Below are 5775 nucleotides of genomic sequence, written 5' to 3'. Positions count from 1 at the left end.
ATTGCTGTACACCAGAGGAACCCATCCAACTCGAAGGAGCTGGAGTACTTTTGCCTTCAATAATGGGAAAAATCCCAGTGGTTGATGTGCCATGCTTATAGAGACATACCCCAAGATACTTGCAGCTGTCATTGCTGCAGAAGGTGGCTCTATAAAGTATATGCACGCTCAAGTTCTGTTTTTTTGTGTTATTTCTTGTTTCGCAATAAACAAATATTTTGCATCTTCAATGTGGTAGGCATGTTGTTGTATATCAAATGATACAAAGTAAAAAAATATATATTTTAATTCCAGGTTGTTAGGCAACAAAATAGGAAAAATGTCAAAGGGTAGCCACAGTACATCTGCTGTTAGAACCCACTCTTGGGTAGCGGAATTACTTTGGCTCCCCTGCAGGCCTGAGGACAGAGACTTTCCTCTAAGCTTAGTTGGAAGGTATGTGACCCGTTTCAGGAAACTGTGTGTGTGTTGCAAGATACAAGTTTACAGGAGAGCTGTTTGAAGGGTAAAAAATGTTTTTGGGGGGGCAAAAATACCTTTTTGAACATGTGAACTTTAATGATTGGCTGAGATAATGAGTGGGCTGGACATGCTGAGAGATTAGTTTTAGATTGGTCTGCAGTGTAGAATCTTTTGTCTATAAAATGATCTGCTCGCTGTGCGTAGATTATCTTTTCTATTACAATTTTTTTTAAAGACATAACATTAGCGATGGAGAACTGCAAATATGTTGCTATTGCTCTCAGTAACATTACTGCCCTGCATTTATCAGGCGCTATCTACAAAGGTCAGTGGGAAAAAGTTGTGATGGACTACTTTCTGGAGGACGATCATGCCTTGCTGACTTTTACTGACTCTGAAAATGTATCAGACGATGAGGAAATCCCTGATTTAGGTAAAAACATTTTTCATTGAAGAAGTCACTGTAGGGTCTTCTGATGACAGTGATGGGGAAGAAACGGTGATCAACAATGTTGTTGTCACAGAAGAAGTTGACCAAGTTTTGAAATCATTGAAATGTCTGGTAGAAGCAGAGTATGAAAAGGAGATTTCAAAGGCATAGGGAGTCAAAAAGTTAACACTGAAGGCTATTGTATAAAACAGCTGTCTCCGGATTACACCTTCAAAAAGATCTGATGATTTTTAGGGCTTTGCACATGGTCAGTGTGAACCAGAGTGACTTGACACAACGGGACAAGCAAGCTGTGCAAACAAAACAGAAACACAGGACTTCTTATTTAATGAAAAGGGGTTGCAATCTGCCGTGAAGCTTTCATCCATGTATATGGGTAAGAGTCTCGCTACAGTTTCAGATATTATACATTTCAAATTTTGTTAGAAAGTTGTTCTCATTGCGAGTTAAAACTTGCTGATAGCTAGCTAGCTGACGTTAGATGGCTGGCTTGCTAGCTAACATTGAACCTATTTGGATAACTCTAGATAACTCTATGGATTGGGATTATGGTTCATTGTTTAGCTAGCTAGCTAACGTTAACGTTACATGTCTAAACAAAAGATCCCAAGTTAAAGCTTGCTGTTAGCTAGCTAGCTGACGTTAGATGGCTGGCTTGCTAGCTAACATTGAACCTATTTGGATAACTCTAGATAACTCTATGGATTGGGATTATGGTTCATTGTTTAGCTAGCTAGCTAACGTTAACGTTACATGTCTAAACAATGTCTAAATCCCAAGTTAAAGCTTGCTGTTAGCTAGCTAACGTTAGCTTCCATTAGATGGCAGGCTTGCTAGCTAACATTACGTGTATGAGTTGTGTGTAATGTTAGTGATGTTTTCTCAGAATGCCATTTCACATTGCTAGTTATAGCCTAATGTTAGCTAGCTAACATTGAAACTATTTGATTAATTTTAGCTAGCTATGACAATCGATTTGTATTGGTAGTACTCTATGGATTGAGATTATGGTTCATTGTTGGCTGGCTAGCTAGCTGCATGTCTAAACAAAATACCCCAAGAAAGCCTGCTGTTAGCTAGCTAGCTGATGTTAGATGGCTGGCATGCAAGCTAACATTGAGTGTACGAACTGTGTGTATTGATGTTATCTCAGAATGCCATTTCGCATCTATTGTATAATAATGCTAAAATATTTCTATCTGGAATTTGTCTTTCAGCATGAGTAGAACACGCCTGACTCTCCTCCACTAGTCATACAAGGAGAATGGTCTAATGTCTCCCATCAAAAAGAGAGCTGGCCCAAGCAAGCACAGGTTACACCTGAAGCATGAGGACTTGCAGCAAGTGGTGAACTTCATCAACAACTACGCAGAAGATAATGTAATTTTTGGTATTTGGTATTTTATTAGGATCCCCATTAGCTGTTGCAAAAGCAGCAGCTACTCTTCCTGGGGTCCACATAAAACATAATTAGACAAGAACAGCTCAAGGACAGAACTACATACATTTTAAAAGTATTACCAGGACACCACCCAGGACACACATTGGTGGACAGCTGCTGCCATCCCATGTGACAAAAGCAGCCGTGTGGCGTCTCTACAAGAACTCGATGACAACACTTGTTATGTAAATCATAAACACGTTTTGATTATTTAATTGACCATGAATTGAACATGATTGGTACTACTTTTATTCATCTCACATTATTTCTGTTTTTTTCCAGAGGTATGTGTCATCGGGCTGTCTTCCTTCAGGTATCTGTGGACAAAATTGCTGCCCCACATCTCAAGCACCAAGCCCGGGCCAGAAAATGGTTGCTGACTGCAAGACCACCTGTCAAGACCTGCAGTTTTCTCTGGGGGTCACTACTGAACCAGCAAGTAAACACATCCGGATGCATTACAGCTTTGATTTTTCTCAACAAGGAAGCAACATTTCCTCCTTTATACTGATTAAGGACAGATAGATAGATAGATAGATAGATACACTTAAAAATATATATATATATAAATTCAGCAAAAAAAGAAGCATCCTCTCACTGTCAACCTTGTTTATTTTCAGCTAACTTAACATGTGTAAATATTTGTATGAACATAACAAGATTCAACAACTGAGACATAAACTGAACAAGTTCCACAGACATGGAATAATGTGTCCCTGAACAAAGTGGGGGTCAAAATCAAAAGTAACAGTCAGTATCTGGTGTGGCCATCAGCTGCATTAAGTACTGCAGTGCATCTCCTCCTCATGGACTGCACCAGATCTGCCAGTTCTTGCTGTGAGATGTTACCCCACTCTTTCACGAGGCACCTGCAAGGTCCCGGACATTTCTGGGGGGGAATGGCCCTAGCCCTCACCCTCCATTCCAACAGTTCCCAGGCGTGCTCAATGGGATTGAGATCCGGGCTCTTCGCTGGCCATGGCAGAACACTGACATTCCTGTCTTGCAGGAAATCACGCATAGAATAAGCAGTATGGCTGGTGGCATTGTCATGCTGGAGGGTCATGTCAGGATGAGGACCATCTGGACCATCTCAACCGTGAAGCATGGAGGTGGAAACTTCATTCTTTGGGGATGCTTTTCTGCAAAGGGGACAGGACGACTGCACCGTATTGAGTGGAGGATGGATGGGGCCATGTATCGCGAGATTTTGGCCAACAACCTCCTTCCCTCAGTAAGAGCAGTGAAGATGGGTCGTAGCTGGTTATTCCAGCATGACAACGACCTGAAACACACAGCCAGGGCAACTAAGGAGTTGCTCCATAAGAAGCATCTCAAGGTCCTGGAGTGGCCTAGCCAGTCTCCAGACCTGAATCCAATAGAAAGTATTTGGAGGGAGCTGAAAGTCTGTATTGCCCAGCGACAGCCCCAAAACCTGAAGGATCTGTAGAAGGTCTGTATGGAGGAGTGGGCCAAAATCCCTGCTGCAGTGTGTGCAAACCTGGTCAAGAACTACGGGAAACGTATGATCTCTGTAATTGCAAACAAAGGTTTCTCTACCAAATATTAAGTTCTGCATTTCTGATGCATCAAATACTAATGTCATGCAATAAAATGCTAATTAATTACTTAAAAATCATACATTGGGATTGTCTGGATTTTTGCTTTAGATTCCGTCTCTCACAGTTGAAGTGTACCTATGAAAAAAATTACAGACCTCTACATGCTTTGTAAGTAGGAATACCTGAAAAATACCTGAAAAATCGGCAGTGTATATATATATATATATATATATATATATATATATATATATATATATATTATATATATTATATGGGAGGTGGGCAAATGCCTTTCACTGAGCTGTGTAAAGACAGACTGACAGGGGTGAGACAATTCATTTTAATTCATCTTAATGTTATTTTGTTGTTTGCAGGTGCACTATCCTTCTGACCCTATGTAGCCAGGTCCCATCTACTTTTAACACCTCGCAAGTGTGGCTTGTTTGGTTGCTGCTGTGAAGGAATACCACAAGTCAACTACTTGATTGAGGAAGGCATGTCATCCAGCAAAGCGGGCAGCGCAGTCATCAACTACATGCACCATTTCTTCACCAACTACGGAGTTGGGGAAACACGTGTGGACCTGAATTGTGATAACTGTAGTGGCCAAAGCAAGAACAAGTTTGTGCTCTGGTATTGTGCATGGTCCACCAGTCTGGACTTTCACTTCCTGATCACACCATGTTTTCCCAGCCTCATCAAGCAGCGCTTTCAGAAAGACCAGAGTGAACACTTTGTTTGAGATTGCTGGTGTTGTGAAGGACAGCACTGTGACAGGGGTCAACATCCCACAGCTGGTTGGACTGGAGGATGGTACCGTGCTGGTGGAAAGCTATGGGTGGCAACAACATCTGACTCTGTACTTCAGGCCGCTGCCACAGACCAAGAAGTAGCAGCACTTCAGGTGAATATAATTTGTAATGCATTGTATGAGGTTATTCTTCTTCTTCTTATCCAAACTTGGGAGGTGAATTTATGTTGTGCAAGGTGTAATGTCTTCTAATTTTTTTTTCGTTATTTCCGTTTTACAGCTTCAATGCTCTTGAGTCTGGTGTTGTCGCCAAGGAGCGTTCGGACTCAGTCTGGACAAGGTTTCAGCTGTTGCGCAATGCTGACATCCCTCCTCCCATAGATGGTCTGCTTGTACAATCACCACCTGGACACACCTATAGAAACACATCTTTTTGAGATCATCAGGAAGTTTTGCGATGAAGAGCCTATGGACATCACGTGCCCTGCACCAAAGTCAAGGGCAGGACAGAAACAGACTATCCGAAAATAGATTCCCTTGTTCATGCGTGGTTAGGATGGACCAGTCATTAGCACTATCTGCAGTGCTGCTATTCAAATGACTCTCTCCTAACACACACACCATACGTTGCTGCTACAATGTTTTTATCCTGCTGCTCAGTCACTTTACCCCTGATTGTATGCATTATAACTAACTCATCTATCACTGATATCGTTATTGATGTTGTTTTTGTACATACTGTACATTATTTTAAATATATTGACAATATGTGTCATCTAATATTTATAAAATATTTTTATCTGGACATTTTCTGTTTACCTGGGTTTTTCCTTATTTTAGGCTACTACTTTTACCACTGTTAGTCTTAATCTTTAGTACACTACCCACTGTTTAGCAAATTACCTTACATGTGAATCCTTAAAGAGATGGATGGGGCTGGCTTAATACGGTGTGAACAATGCTGAATGGGTGTAGGCAAAGGGGAGCTTCTTATTAAGGCTAGTATTTTGACGTCCGGATGAAAAGTGTGCCCGAAGTAAACTGCCTGTTACTCAGGCCCAGAAGCTAGGATATGCATATAATTGGTAGATTTGGATAGACGGATAAA

At 41.2% G+C, this 5775-nt stretch overlaps 1 long non-coding RNA gene across 3 annotated transcripts; it reads left to right on the top strand.

The window, feature by feature from the left end:
- Window positions 1-444: 444 nt before the first annotated feature.
- On the top strand, window positions 445-5474 carry LOC149977440 (uncharacterized). 3 transcript variants are annotated; one of them, XR_016486501.1, is made up of 6 exons: window positions 445-895; window positions 1148-1289; window positions 2131-2539; window positions 2637-2793; window positions 4291-4820; window positions 4948-5474. It is a non-coding gene; the product is annotated as an uncharacterized LOC149977440 (long non-coding RNA). The 3 variants fall into 3 exon arrangements; XR_016486500.1 differs by having other exon boundaries at window positions 445-1289; window positions 2131-2293; XR_016486499.1 differs by having other exon boundaries at window positions 445-1289.
- The last annotated feature ends 301 nt before the right edge of the window (window positions 5475-5775 follow it).

Source organism: Oncorhynchus mykiss, chromosome 15 (assembly GCF_057628025.1).
Source record: "Oncorhynchus mykiss isolate SJ-2025 chromosome 15, ASM5762802v1, whole genome shotgun sequence".
Classification (NCBI taxonomy): domain Eukaryota; kingdom Metazoa; phylum Chordata; class Actinopteri; order Salmoniformes; family Salmonidae; genus Oncorhynchus; species Oncorhynchus mykiss.
The sequence above is the reverse complement of the archived record's forward strand: the minus strand, read 5'-3'. Positions and strand labels throughout refer to the sequence as shown.